Here is a 13,871-nt window from a genome sequence, read left to right as displayed (position 1 = left end):
ATAATAATTAAAACAAAGTGGATGCAGAGATCATGTCTACCGTTTACCCTCACTTCTTGGACAGACCAGAGCATTAGACATCCAGTTTTAGAAACTGTTCTTCGTATTGTAAGCATTACATTGCAATGCAGGAATTTTGATAGGATACATGGCTGCGGGCCAGAAGGTTGTGAGTTTGCAGGCAACTTTGGACATGTATAGGGGTGGGAAGATCTAATTTATAGTAAAATGATTGCATGAATCTATCATGGTATTATCAGGTCCATGGAAAGAAATAGCCCTTTATAAACATTTCATGCAATTTGATTTCATTTGACATCGTAGCAGAATATTTTTTAATACCACACAAATTATCTAAATTACAGGCTAAGAATGGTCAGATAAGATGAACACACAGGCCTATCATTCTCCAATGCCAAATTAGTGTGTCTTGTTCGCAACAAAACTGTCCTTGTTTGCAAGTATCAGGAATCTGAGCATTGTACTTTCAAAAGTTTGGCCTACCTTTCCACTTAAGACTGTCAGCCTACACTCTTAGAAAAAGATGTGCCATCTCAAACCTAAAAGGGTTATTCGGCTGTCCCCATAGGAGAACCCTTTGAAAAGCCTGTTTGGTTTCAGGGAGAACCCTTTTGAGTTTCATGCAGAACCCTCTGTGTAAATGGTTCTACATGGAAGCCCAAAAAGTTCTACCTGGGACCAAAAAGGGTTCTACCTTGAATCAGGAAGTGTTATTCTATTGGAACAGCCAACAAACTCCCTTATGATGGCGCCGGAGGGGAAGGCTGCTGTCTTATCAGCTCTTAACCAACCATGCCATATTGTTTGTTTTTTCATGTTGTTCGTAATTTGTTTTGTACATAATGTTGCTACTATGTCTGCTACCGTCTCTTATGATCAAAAAAATCTTCTGAACATCAGAACCTCACCTCAAACTGGACGAAGAGTTCTTCTTCAATGAGTCGGACTGGAGGGATATAATACAGACACCCGACCAGGCCCAGATCCCCATTATTCGCTGGAGAAGGAAACTGAGATTTCGCAAAAAGAGATCAGTGTGCCTTGTGAGGATCAGGCAATGAGTGGCTAATCTGCCATTGCCATCTGTCCTGCTAGCTAACGTTCAAACGCTGGAAAATAAATGGAATGAACTGAAATGTTTATCCTACCAATGGGACATGAAAAACTGTATAATCTTATGTTTCACCAAGTCGTGGCTGAACGACGACAGTAAGAACATACAGATGGTGGGTTATATTCTCTATCGGCAGGACAGAACAGCAGCCTCTGGTAAGACACGGGGCAGGGGCCAATGCATTTATGTAAACAACAGCTGGTGCACGATATCTAAGGAAGTCTCAAGGTTTTGCTCGCCGTAGGTTGAGTATCTCATGATAAGCTATAGACCACACAATCTACCTAGAGAGTTTTGAGCTGCATTTTTCGTAGCTGTCTACATACCACCACAGACTGATGCTGGCACTAAAACCGCACTCAAAGAGCTGTATACCGCCATAAGCAAACAGGAAAATGCCCATCCAGAGGCGGCACTCCTAGTGGCAGGGGACTTTAATGCAGGGAAACTTAAATCAGTTTTACCTAATTTCTATCAACATGTTAAATGTGCAACCAGAGGGAAAAACATTCTAGACCAACTTTAATCCACACACAGAGATGTGTACAAAGCTCTCCCTCACCCTCTATTTGGCAAATCTGACCATAATTCAACCCTCCTTACTTCTGCTTACAAGCTAAAAATTAAAGCAGGAAGCACCAGTGACTCGGTCTATAAAAAAGTGGTCAGATGATGTAGATGCTAAACTACAGGACTCTTTTGCTAGCACAGACTGGAATATGTTCCGGGCTTCTCCCGGTGGCATTGAGGAGTACACCACATCAGTCACTGGCTTCATCAATAAGTGCATCGAAGACGTCATCCCAAAAGTGACTGTACGTACATACCCAAACCAGAAGCCATGGATTACAGGTACCATTCGAACTGAGCTAAAGGGTAGAGCTGCCGCTTTCAAGGAGCGGGACTCTCACCCGGAAGCTTATAAGAAATCCTGCTATGCCCTACGATGAACCATCAAACAGGCAAAGCGTCAATACTGAACTAAGATCGAATCGTACTACACCGCCTCCGACGCTCGTCAGATGTGGCAAGGCCTGCAAACTGTTACAGACTACAAAGGGAAGCACAGCCGAGAGCTGCCCAGTGACACGAGCCTACCAGATAAGCTAAATAACTTCTATGCTCGCTTCGAGGCAAGTAACACTGAAACATGCATGAGAGCATCAGCTGTTCTGTACAATTGTGATCACGCTCTCCACAGTCAGTGAGTAAGACCTTTATAGTGGTCAACATTCACAAGGCCGCAGGGCCAGGCAGATTACCAGGACGTGTACTCCGAGCATGCGCTGACCAACTGGCAAGCGTCTTCACTGACATTTTCAACCTTTGTTGTCTGAGTCTGTAATACCAACATGTTTCATGCAGACCACCATAGTCCCTATGCCCAAGAACACTAAGGTAACCTGCCTAAATGACAACCGACCCGTAGCACTCACGTCTGTAGCCATTAAATGCTTTGAAAGGCTGGTCATGGCTCACATCAACACCATTTTCCCAGAAAATCTAGACCCACTCCAATTTGCATATTGCACCAACAGATCCACAGATGATGCAATCTCTATTGCACTCCACACTGCCCTTTTACACCTGGACAAAAGGAACACCTATGTGAGAATGCTATTCATTGATGATAGTTCAGCGTTCAACACCATAGTGCCCTCAAAGCGCATCACTAAGCTAAGGACCCTGGGACTAAACACCTCCCTCTGTACCTGGATCCTAGACAGCCCATCCGCCACACTAATCCTCAACACAGGGGCCCCTCAGGGGTGTGTGCTCTGTCCCCTCCTGTACTCCTTGTTCACTCATGACTGCAAGGCCAGGGTCGACCATCATTAAGTTTGCTGATGACACAACAGTGATAGGCCTGATCACCAACAGCAACAAGACTGCATATAGGGAGGAAGGTCAGAGACCTGACCGTGTGGTGCAAGGACAACAACCTCTCCCTCAACATGACCAAGACAAAGGAGATGATTGTTGACTTAAGGAAAAGGAGGACCGAGCACGCTCCCATTCTCATCGATGGGGCTGTAGTGGAGCAGGATGAGAGCTTCAAGTTCCTTGGCGTCCACACCACCAACAAACTAACATGGTCCAAGCACACCAAAACAGTCGTGATGAGGGCATGACAAAACCTATTCCCCCACAGGAGACTGAAAATATTTGGCATGAGTCCTCAGATCCTCAGTTCTACATGGAACTGTACCAATGCAGACAAATGTACATTTTATCTGCTGGCTACTCTTCTTCCGTGGATTACAAGTCTTTCCCTAAAAGCTAACTGGGTTTAAACATCTTCAACTGTACAAAAAATGAATAGCTAAATCAATTGATAGTGACTGTCACGTTCTGACCTTTATTTTCCTTTGTTTTGTCTTCATTTAGTATGGTCAGGGCGTGAGTTGGGGTGGGCAGTCTATGTTTTGTGTTTCTATGTTTAGGTTTCTGTTTCGGCCTAGTATGGTTCTCAATCAGAGGCAGGTGTCGTTAGTTGTCTCTGATTGAGAATCATACTTAGGTAGCCTGGGTTGCACTGTTGGTTTGTGGGTGTTTGTTTCCGTGTCTGTGTTTGTCACCACACGGGACTGTTTCGGCTTGGTTTTTGTTCATGTTCACATTTATTATTTTGTATTTCTTAGTGTTCAGTTTATGTTTTATAATAAACGATTTGGGCACTTTCCACGCTGCGTTTTGGTCCGATCCCTGCTACACCTCCTCTTCAGACGAAGAGGAGGAAGCTGCCGTTACAGAAACACCCACCAACAGAGGACCAAGCGGCGTGGAAATGGGCAGCAGCAACAGCGGCCGAAGACACAGGACTCATGGGCACAGCCAGGGGAATATCGCCGCCCCAAAGAGAGCTGGAGGCAGCGAAGGCAGGGAGGCGCTGGTATGAGGAGGCAGCACGGCGGCGTGGTTGGAAGCCCGAGAGTCAGCCCCAAAAATGTCTTGGGGGGGAGGCACACAGGGAGTGTGGCGAAGCAAGCTAGGAGACGTGTGCCAACTTCCTGTGCTTACCGGAGAGCGAGAGAGACCGGCAGGCACCGTGTTATGCTGTGGAGCGCACGGTGTCCCCGGTGCGGCTGCATAGTGCGGTACATTCCAGCTCCTCGAATGGGCTAGAGTGGGCATCGACCCAGGTGCCATGAAGCCGGCTCTACGCATCTGGTCTCCAGTGCGTCTCATTGGGCCGGCGTACATGGCACCAGCCTTACGCATGGTGTCCCCGGTTCACCAGCACAGCCCAGTGCGGCCTATTCCACCTCACCCCACTGGTCGGGGAGCTACGGGGAGCATTCAACCAGGTAAGATTGGGCAGGCTCGGTACTCAAGAGCTCCAGTGCGCCTGCACGGTCCGGTCTATCCAGTGCCACCTCCACGCACCAGCCCTCTGGTGGCAACCCCCCGCACCAGGCTGCCTCTCCGTCTTCTGCCTACAGGGTCTCCCGCCTGTCCAGCGCTGCCAGAGCCTTCCCCCTCTCCAGCGCTGCTAGAGTCTCCCGTCTGTCCAGAGCTGCTAGAGTCTCCCGTCTGTCCAGAGCTGCTAGAGTCTCCCGTCTGTCCAGAGCTGCTAGAGTCTCCCGTCTGTCCTGAGCCGTTAGTCAGCCAGGAGCTGCCAGAGCCGCCAGCCAGCCAGGAGCTGCCAGAGCCACCAGCCAGCCAGGAGCTGCCAGAGCCGCCAGCCAGCCAGGAGCTGCCAGAGCCGCCAGCCAGCCAGGAGCTGCCAGAGCCGCCAGCCAGCCAGGAGCTACCCTTCAGTCCGGAGCTACCCTTCAGTCCGGAGCTGCCCCTCAGTCCGGAGCTGCCCCTCAGTCCAGTGGAGCCCTTTAGTAGGGTTGCCAGTCCTAGGTTGGCGGTGAGGGTTGCCATTCCAAAGAGGCCATGGAGGCGGGCGAAGAGGCGCATTAGAACTATGGTGAAGTGGGCTCCACGTCCCGCGCCAGAACCGCCACCGCGGACAGACGCCCACTCAGACCCTCCCCTTTAGATTCAGGTTTTGCGGCCGGAGTCCGCACCTTTGGGGGGGTACTGTCACGTTCTGACCTTTGCTTTGTCTTTATTTAGTATGGTCAGGGCGTGAGTTGGGGTGGGCAGTCTATGTTTTGTGTTTCTATGTTTAGGTTTTTGTTTCGGCCTAGTATGGTTCTCAATCAGAGGCAGGTGTCGCTGGTTGTCTCTGAGAATCATACTTAGGTAGCCTGGGTTTCACTGTTGGTTAGTTTCTGTGTTTGTCAACACACGGGACTGTTTCGGTTTGGTTTTCGTTCATGTTCACATTTATTGTTTTGTATTTCTTAGTGTTCAGTTTATGCTTTATAATAAACGACTTGGACACTTACCACGCTGCGTTTTGTTCCGATCCCTGCTACACCTCCTTCAGACGAAGAGGAGGAAATCTGCCTTTACAGTGACAGAATTAAATTACCAAGCAAAGTCTATTTTTTTTGTCTCCTCGGCTATAGAAGGTTGTAGTTTAGCCTCTGAATGTCAAAGAAATGAAACAATGATACAGTGCATCCTCATGTGCATCACTATCATGTCTTTCCCGTGTATTTTACATCTTGTTCCTAGGATAAAGCATTGCTGACCAAAGCGCTTTTGTGGATCACTTTATATAATCAGATCTGTTTTATTTTCTTCCAAATCTTAAGCTAACAAGGGCTAGGACTGTGCTTTTTGCCATTTTCTTTAATAAAAGGTAGGATTATGGCAATCCCTCTCATACCCTGCAATTTGAGTCTCGGTTTTAACATAACAGCCTACCTCTATGTCAGTGATTAACTATTTAAAGAGTGTATGGTGGGTGAAGGAATTGACTGACAAATCTTTGGATATAACAGCTTATAGCCTAATTTCATCTGTCAAACAGGTAGGCTTAACTCTTATTTCTAAACTAGGAAGAAACAGGCTCCAACACAAAGCCCTCTTGTTGTTAGTAAAGTCTCATTTAAACGAAGACTGTTGACTTCAATTATGCCTTCTCGAATTTGCGTTCTTCTGGTGTCAGCAGTGTCAGCAGCCAAATGTAAATTACTCCAATCTGGCTTATTGTGAGGTCAATAACTCTGATAAATATATCATTGGCCAGAAACATTTAGTTTTCGTCAAATTTATAGTAGTATCAAGTCATCAAAGTTGACCTCCAGTCCTCCTCCTCTTAGTGCTCTCCTTCTCAAAAAGAAAGGTGTAATCAAAACGAAGATTCAGAAGAAGCCTTTGACTCTCCTCATGAACTGCCGCTGAAGGCCTACACAACACAACCATTGGTAAAAGTATTTGTTTAGCAAGAACAGAGCAGGCTGGGGCTCAGGGTTGGAATATCCATCGCAGTGTGTTTTATTTACACCAGCCCAGCAGCTACAGTATCTTAGACATATAATGTTGCTCACATTAAATAGCCTATAAGGGCACTTGATATTGCACGCCCAGTGGAAAATCAGAGATGAGGGGCGGCATCCGGCACACATTGTATATAGCCAAATATGCAACTAATTCTAAAATGCTGTGAAATATTGAAATTTGATAAATTACAAATGACATAACCCTCCCTGAACTAGAATAACACATACTAAAACCTCCCCTTGACTGCAATTGAAAAGGCATTACCCTCCCCAATTTCCCTCCACGTAACCATTCTGTACATTTTGATTCATCCTTGAAAAAGAGACCAATACAAATTATTAGGACAAATATTTTGGGCGGCGGGGTGGGGGTCAAATAAAAGTATATGTTTTTCTGTCAATCTGGACTCTTTTCCTCTGATGCCTTAGTACACTGAGATCCTCCAGTATTTTCCCCCATAAAGCTTGTCTGGATCTTTTGGACCAAGGATTTAATTCAGTCACTGCTCTGCTGCTACTCCCTGCTGGAGAGAAAGTGTACCTTCAGTCACTCACCTAAAACCATCATTTGTGTGCAGCGTGGTTTCCCACTGGATTCACGATCATAGCAACATGTTGTCAGACAAAGTTAAAGGATGACAGCAAATGAAAAGGCAAACATGCTGCATGACTAAAGAGTAATGTTATGTTTATGCTTTACACAGACCTATCTCTGGTGTTGTAGACTGTGCTGTAGACCACATCATCTGGTTCTGCTGCCTGTAAGAGAGGAGGAACACACACACACACACACACACACACACACACACACACACAGTTATAATGGTGATATACAGCGCCTTCTGTATTGATGCAGTACACAGTAGACACATACAGGCACAAATAAGTTAGTCAAATCATCAAAACAGAATATCTGCTTTTTCTGTAGGCCTACATTTGGTTGGATCTTGCTCTTGGTGACCACAGTGCTGTATGTCACTGCATCATCAGGTAATGGAACCTTCTCATAGACAGACACACAGAGTTATTCAGAAAACACCAAACACATAATAATTGTTAGTCAGCCCAATCTTTGCATTTACTTAATCTTTTAACTGGTGTTATTTACCATGTTTAAACAGTCACAGTACATAACGTAGTTCATGATAACTATTAGCATAGCTGTGGCTAGAACGCTGCTAAACATGGAACATAACATCAGTAAAGCAGCCTTAGCTTTGTCTGTACATTTAGTTGGGTCTTGTTCTTTTTGACCATTGTTCTGTATGTAATTGCATCGTCAGGAAATGGGTCCGGCTGGTAGACAGTTACACATGGAGTTATTCAGAAAACATATACATCCATTTGACATTCTACAATACATTAGGGCTGTCTATTAAAGTTCTGCTTTTCAAGACAGAAAAAAACTCTACAAGACCAGCAGTGCTTGTGTGTTAATTTAGTACTATATCAAGAATAGAAAGTAACAGAGGAGTGAGAGGAAAGCCTCAGACTGGCCTCTGCCAGGGGCCTCCTATTCACTAATTCCAACCCCTGTAGATGAGTTAGAAGATAACATGAGCATAGTTGACCTTTTTTGCTGTCCTGTGCTGCTTAGGGATCACAGTGCTGTACAAGTCACCGTGGCTCTCAGGGTTCAGGACCTGTTTGATGGAGGACAGAGAGTAACATGATCACATCATCTCAGAGAGAGACTGACACTGTGGACTTTCACTTTGAGTTGGTTTGGGTTGAGTTTGAAGTGGGGGGCTGAAGTTTGGTTGCAGATGGTTTAGGTTGGGTTGGAGGGGGTTAGGTTAGGTTGGTTTGGGGGGTTGAGTTGGGTTGCAGAGGTTTAAGGTGGTGTGGAAGAGGATTTGGTCAAAGGGATTACGTTTTACCTGTTGTTCTGTTCCCCTTGTTTACATCAACCAGTTTTACCATATGCCATAGAAGGATGTCGTACCTCTCATGCATACTGACATGAATTTCCACCTTTTTCTGCATTTACATTCTCCCCCAATGATAGCACAAAATGTGTTATTGTTCAAGTGTCAGTAGTTGTGGTGAGTGATTTGAGGAAGTCTGTTCTGGTCAAAGATTCATAATTAGTGCATGACTAAATATACAAACCAATTTATTTGCAAACGGTTTTACATAATAGTCTTGAAAGAAATTGGTTTGATTTAAAATGCTTGTTATGACTAACTAGTAACCAAAGAGAGCCCTAGAATATCAAGAAGTGAAAGGAACAGATGTGTGAGAATATAACATGATCATAGCTTACTACTGTGGTGTTTGGTGGTTGGTCCTTTGCCTTCTTGTCCTCTGAAATAAAGAAAAGAGGATGTTAGTACTAATGATCTTTGATGTCAAACCTTTCATTTATAGTATCAACTGTCCTGTATTTATTATATTCCGCAAATTACAGTCATTAAAAAATATATTAAAAAAATTCATTAAACAAATACGTACTATGTTTTCTCTACAAACTGGAATATAAAATACAATTAAATAGAATGTATAGATAATCACAGGCATTGATCTATGTGTCATAGGCATCATTTTTGTTTGCACTGTTGCGACAGAGTAGACATACTTTATGGCCTATCATATTATCACGGCAGTTAGCCTAGCGGTTAAGAGAGTTAGGCCAGTAACCGAAAGCTCCCTGGTTTGAATCGCCGAGCAAACAAGGTTAGAAAATCTTCCATTTTGCCCTTGAGCAAGGCAGTTAAACCCCAAATACTGCTCCCCAGCAGCCGATGATGTCAATTAAGGCAGCCCTACCGCACCTCTCTGATTCAGAGGGTTTGGGTTAAATGCGGAAGACACATTTCGGTTGAATGCATTCAGTTGTTCAGCTGACTAGGTATGCATCCCCTTTCCCTATTAACCATATCATAATATGGAACTTGAACAGAGAAGAGAAGAAAGCCACAAATACTTATATCTGTCACAGGACACGCAAATAGATTTACAAAAGCAAGTTGTACACAATGGTTTCCTTTCTCGAGCTCCCCCACCTGGGTGGCTAATTACTTCAGTGGTTATTCTCATACATTTACTACATGCGTTGAAGTGGCCTGCTGCCATCTCTTGGGAAGGTCCAGCCTGTATAATACACTCCTCCCGTTCATCCCTTCATACTTCATACTACTATCCTAGTAAACGGATCCCAGGGAACTACTGCTCCATTATGTCTGAGCGTTAATTCCATGGGTATTACGTCCTTTATTAATACCCCGTTTTGATTAACAAACACATTTTGCATTGGCCAGCTTTGGGCCCTGGTCAAACACCTCCAGCAACAGCTTTCTGTTGTGTTTCCCCTTAAACTAAGGTTTCCATGTAAGTATCCCGCTACCTTTATCCCACAACTACCGCACTTATCTAACCTACCCCCCCATACTTTTCCACAACACCACTTTCCCCTGATACATATCCCCTGATGGTCTAACCCATCCTCTGCATGAGGGGTGTTCCCTGTAAATGTTCTCTAATTTGAAACAGGTTTGATCCCCTATATCCTCTAGATATGGGCAGATCTGATTTCCACTACTCCCTTCTTCATCCTCCACTCTTTCTTCTTCATGTTATGTTTTGGGGAAGCAGGGGGTTAGACTCTACTTTTTCTCCCTGTCTTCCTGTTCCTGGGGGGCGGACTGTCTTCACTAGGCACCATTTTTGCTTTATTTCACTTCTGTTTCTTGGGTGTTTGGGTCTTAAAGCCTTTCTGTAGATTAAAACATACTTTACTTAGCTCTTCAGCCAGCAATACTGCTTCTTCCACACTTTTGGACAGACCTTCATCACCCATCTTCTTTCTCCCTCTGTGCTGGTCCTTCTCATAATCCCTAGCCTTTCTCTCTACCTTTGGATTCTGAGCCTCCCCCTCTGGGGGACTCTCTTGCTTCTTCCCTTGTTCTGCCCTGGAGTGATAGCAGAGGCCTCCAGCAGGTGCCATTCACCTCCCAACCATCCTTCTACCCTGAGTATCTCTGCCTTTTGCCACATTCTCTGTTCTACACAGGTCATATCCGGGGTTAGAACATGAAGCCTCACCCTTGAGACAGACTGATGTCTTCTGAGTCCTTCCACTGGACATCCCTCTGTGTTTACTAATTTCCACCTGTTACAGTCTAGTCGTACCCATTCCTTCTCTCCCCTTGCGAGTGAGTGTCTGGTAAATCTGCTATCCTTTTGGTTTTTTAAACCCCTCCTGTCTAAGTAACTCCTCCTTACTTTTTTAGACCAAAGGTTCTCTGTGTTTGACTCTAAGTCTAAGACAGCCTGTGTTGACAGGTGATTCTGATTATCAGTAGTTATCTCCCGTGCCCCCCCCCCATCTCAAACCCTAGAGGTCCGTATCTAAAACTGGCCTTATGTACTGGCCAATCGTCATCACCTTGATACACTATTTGTTTTGCCGGGTCTCCCCTGAGCCATACTGTGGCTACATTCTCTCTCCCCAGTACCTGTCTCCCTGGTCCGTAGCTGGTGAATATCCCCGGGTAACTATTTCTATTGCATATTCTATCTTGCCTATTTATCTGATATGCTTGCTCTGGTTTTATGCAGTTCAGGCATACGCAGGTGCTCTGGGATAAGACCACCGCGTCCACCCCATAGTCTTTTAACGGCTGTGGTGCCAATGATCCACAATTTCCAAAGCTCACTAACAACTTTCCTAAGGGATAGGTGGTGTACATTTTACTCTCTCTAAGGTTAACTAAAATTCTCCCATCTGACAGTTCTACATCCTCCAGGGGTTCTTGTTTAAGCCTTAACTCTTCCCAATTTGTGCCAAGGAGGGTAGTTACTCTCCTCCCAAAAAGTGGCCTCCTATCATTAGTACGTCCCCTATAATTTTTTAGGTTGGCTTACCCTGGAGGTGGTTGATCCCTGTTCCTCTTTTACCCTGTGATGCTCCCCCCTGGTCGTCGCCTGGTGGGGGGGTGAAGGAATATCGGTAACATTAACACAACTATTTGACAGAATCCATTCAGGGCTGGCCATTTGTTTTTAGGGCCCCTGCCATGATGGCCACTATTGCTCATAGCACAAATCCCAATGACCCATGAGCCGCCCTGAATCGTGTGCTAGCGTTTTTCAACTGATTCCAAGTTTTGATCAATTGCCATACCACTACTATCACCACTAAACCTTCTAGTGCCCAGTTCGCATATTTAAATCCTTCTATAGTAGGGCAAAGGGATTTTGTTTGATTAGTTGCAGCATGAACTCTAGGGTAGGCTCCAATTTTGCCTATTAGTCCCGAAACCGCGGCTAAACTTTGTCCCAGAAGTATCAACTCATAATGTTTCCCAAGTATGATACACATTTGCTGCATTACCACTATGGGTACCATTGTTAGCATAATTGTCTTTCCTTTACTTAACCCAAATCTTATACAGGCACAGGTTACCGTTAGTAACATAGTCAGGCCTGTATCTACCCCATGGCCCTGTCTATTCTTATAGGCCAATACACACCATATTATTACTTGTAGAATTTCGCAAAGACAGTTATTTACCATCAGGCCGGTTTCAGGGTTCAGCTGTTCATCAGTCTCGTTGTCAGTCATGGAGTAGTTTGAGGCCGTATTATTGAATTTAAATCTAGCTAGTCTGCTTAACTCTGTAGTGGTCGTCTAGCAGATAGTTCTAGTTGTCTGTCGTGGTCGAGTCTCAGCTATTCAGCCACAATGGCTTTATATCAACCAAGGGTCTTTATTTATATCCCCCTTCTACTCCCTCCTTTTCACCGTATCTCACTTTCATCCAGACACTTTACTTGTTTGTAGTTTTTAGTCCTATTTATACTGCATGTTCATCTCGGTTTCGCAGCATCCTCTGCTTCTGTCGCACCATTATAGTTTCCTGACTGACAGGGTCATCTGTGGGCGATGGCACAGGCGGATGTCTATGGACCCGTTCGTACACCATACTCCAGATCACTAAGCCTTTTAACTATTTCCACATTATTTTGATTATGGTTCTCATTACCCATAAGATGTACTTTACTATTTTAAGACCTGCCCAGGCTATTCCTTTCCAGAATTGATTCAGTACTTGATCTACTGGCAGTCCCATTTTCTTGGCCCATCCTATTGCTAACATCAGGGCCAGAAATATTAGGATGGCTATGGTTATCCATAGTCCCATCCAAAATGTGGCTTTAACTGTATCCCACCACTAAGTTACTTTTGCTATTTCTTTTCCTATTACTTCTGTAACTGCTGTAACTGGGTTAACTACTACTTCATTCCACATGGTCTCTAGACCTGTGGTAAAACTTCCCCATCCTGTTCCATACCAGTTTCCTCTAGTTTGGCCCGATTTGAGGTTTCCATCTAAATACCAGTAGATATTGTCCCCAACTCCTTTCTCTTCCAAGAGGTTACAGTAGTTATTTTGGCTAGCCTCAATGAGTAATTTTAGCACCCTTGCAGTCAACTCACAACGTTTTTGGCTAGATGAGTTACTTTGGTATTCTACTGCAGTCCCAGTCTGATGTACTAATCATCAACCAAGTGCTATTTCCTTCCCAAGTGTCCTTCCATTGGGGCTTATCGGTTGGCCACATTAAGTGTATTGCCCAGTCTTTAAATACTTCTCCCATCCAGGTTCTGGCTCCTGGTTTTAGAATGTATCTTGCCCAGGGGAGTAATTGATATGCTGTCCTGGGTAGTTGGTCTCTAGTTCCCACTATGTCCCCTGGATTGTAATGGTACTTTAGGCCACCATAACAGGCCAACTGTAAAAGGAGTAGGGTCTAAGGGTCTTTTTCCCCATCCCATTGCTTTGGGATCATAGGATTTTGAGATTCTTACCCCTGCATGATTTATACTTACCAGGGTCATGTTGGTGGTCACTGTCTCGTTCAGTTCCGGTTCCCCACGTCTCATGGTGTCCTGACTAGTAGTCCACTTTTGTAGCATAAGGCCATGGAACCAGAAAAGTGTATTTCCCCTGTAACCAATTGGGCTCAGGCTGTATCCCAAGTGATTTACGGGAGTTAGTTCATCTTTGGGCCTAATGCCCGGCCGAGACACATGGTCTGCATATTGGCTCCTAGGACAAGCATTTCTTTCTCTAACTCCAGAATGTTGATATTGATATTTGCTATGCACCGCGAGAGTAGGAGCTACTCCTAGATTCCCGAGGGAGGGATAATGACCTCCAGACCACTTATGCGTAAAGGGTACTTTTACCTTTAAGTATCCATGCGCACTTTAAGCAATGATACCTAGCCCATGATTCTGTTTTATTCCTGGGCGGCTTTGGTCAGATGGTGTTATAATCATTAACTGTTTTTGGCTTTTTGCGATGGACGGCATTATTTAGTTCTTGCCCCCAGTTCCATTCTGGTTTGGACCCACACATTCTTTGGGCCAAGTGCAAACTAGC

The 13,871-nt window shown here is 44.9% G+C and overlaps 1 long non-coding RNA gene across 1 annotated transcript; it reads right to left on the bottom strand.

The window, feature by feature from the left end:
- Positions 1–7,185: 7,185 nt before the first annotated feature.
- On the bottom strand, positions 7,186–8,787 carry LOC135510015 (uncharacterized). The gene is made up of 4 exons (XR_010451043.1): positions 8,747–8,787; positions 8,052–8,123; positions 7,415–7,480; positions 7,186–7,239 (listed from the first exon to the last, which is right to left on the bottom strand). It is a non-coding gene; the product is annotated as an uncharacterized LOC135510015 (long non-coding RNA).
- Positions 8,788–13,871: the final 5,084 nt, after the last annotated feature.

This window comes from Oncorhynchus masou, chromosome 23 (assembly GCF_036934945.1).
Source record: "Oncorhynchus masou masou isolate Uvic2021 chromosome 23, UVic_Omas_1.1, whole genome shotgun sequence".
Taxonomy (NCBI): domain Eukaryota; kingdom Metazoa; phylum Chordata; class Actinopteri; order Salmoniformes; family Salmonidae; genus Oncorhynchus; species Oncorhynchus masou.
Note: the sequence above shows the minus strand (reverse complement) of the source record. Positions and strands in the feature narration are given on the sequence as shown.